Genomic DNA, 1,941 nt, shown 5'->3' with positions numbered 1-1,941 from the left:
CATGCTGCTTATTAACAACATTATTACATATGGGATATTTCAAAGCCAAAGAGCTCATCTTGTTACACATCAGAGACACTGAACTACAGCATAACATGAGCCAATTGTCAGCATTCCCCAATATCAGGTTTAGCATAAAAGCTCCTGCTCTAGCAACTTATTTAACTTCTTTGAGCATTCTCAAATATAGAAAGGCATTTTCTTTGGTCAGATTTAATGTTCTCCCCTCTGCTGTATTAGAGGGGAGATATAAGAAAGTGCCTTTCAAGGAACGGTTTTGTCTCTGTGGCGGTGGAAGGGGTAGAACATGTTATATTACATTGTTCTCTATATACTGACCTCTGCACTCTGTTTATCTCCCCGTCTTTCTAGAAAATTTAGATCTTCCGAAGATAATCAGGTACAGATTTTACTTGACGACTGCGATCCATTTATTACGGGGAGGGTAGCAAGATTCTGTGTTGTGGCCATGGCACGCAGAAAGTGTCTGGCCCAAACATTTTAATATTTGTTGTAATTACACTGTACCTGCTCTGTAAGTGTATATAATTCTGCTATTTTAAATGTGCTGGTCTTGGACCGAAATAAATGAATTGAAATATTAACAACATTTGAAAATGACCCATATGTTGGGTTAGCCCATAAAAGACATGAGAAGTTTTTACAACTAAATATTGTGCCCCAGTAAAAAGCAAGGGAGATCATTTTAATTATAAATGGAGAACAAGCTCATCATTTAAAATAGTTGGGTGCAAAAGCAATACAAGATATCTTGCTTTGCTAATGAAGTTTCCTTTGCTATTGTAGGCATATCAGAAATGATGCCTCTGGAGGACTCATCTTCTGTAATCCTGCCCCCTTTCAAATTATATAGCTGAGGGTTGGTAATGTTGTGGCCCTCTAGATGTTGTTGGACTCCTATTCCCATCAGCCCCAAGCAACAAGGCTGATTGTCAGAGATGGTGGAAGCTGTAGTCCAGCAACATCTCTTGGGTCACAGGTACCCCATCCCTGACACGTTTGATTAAGAATACTGTTACTTACAGGATTACTATCTGATTGTAGTACAGTAGTTTAGCATTTGATAAAATATGGTTAATGGGGCCATAACGTCTGCCTAATATTTCTTAATAGTCAATGGCCAAGCTGCCAGCCAGATCTATAATTAGTGAAATTCCAGGTAGGGAAATTCCTGGTTAAGTGACTCACAAGGGTTAGGAAGTAACTGAAGAAACTCTGGAAGGTGAGAGCCACTTTGGCAATACAGATCTCATCCTTCCCCATTACCACCAGTTGAGGGGAGACTCTGGCTAGGGTGTGTGTGTAAGAACAAGAGGAGCAGTTTTAGACAGAGAGCAGAGGAATCTGGAGAACCTGAAAGCTTTCATGCTATCTTTTTGTTTGTTTGGCCTAACAAAGGTATTACCCTAATTTGGCTTTTTGAATTTTACTTTTTTTACCTATGCTTTGAGTGGATGTTTTCACACCAGGCTCCTCTTGCTTCCACTAAAATAATAATAATAATAATAATAATAATAATAATAATAATAATAATAATAATAATAAACCAAAGAAGATTCTGTAAGGTTAAAGTCTGTGTGCCATGCCCTGGTTGTACCCTATGTACAGCTCATCTAGGTGGTTTCCAGGCTGTCAGTATTTTGTGGGAGGGATTCAAGTGCAGAGCAAAAATTTAGATTTGCCAAACTAAAGTGCATAAAAGAACTCTATTGACCTCACAAAACAAATCCACATTTATTTATTTATTAAAAATACTTTTTGCAATTAGGAAAATGATGGGGAAATGCTCTAAAAGGTGTGGGACAAATAACAGCAAGATGTATAACACCATGAATGAAAATCAGGATAAATGCTCCTTATCATATAATCTTCCCATGAACAAATGTCCAATAAAGACTGGACATAGTCTAACCCAGAGCT

The sequence above is a fragment of the Rhineura floridana genome, chromosome 1, assembly GCF_030035675.1.
Source record: "Rhineura floridana isolate rRhiFlo1 chromosome 1, rRhiFlo1.hap2, whole genome shotgun sequence".
NCBI lineage: Eukaryota > Metazoa > Chordata > Lepidosauria > Squamata > Rhineuridae > Rhineura > Rhineura floridana.
The sequence above is the reverse complement of the archived record's forward strand: the minus strand, read 5'-3'. Positions refer to the sequence as shown.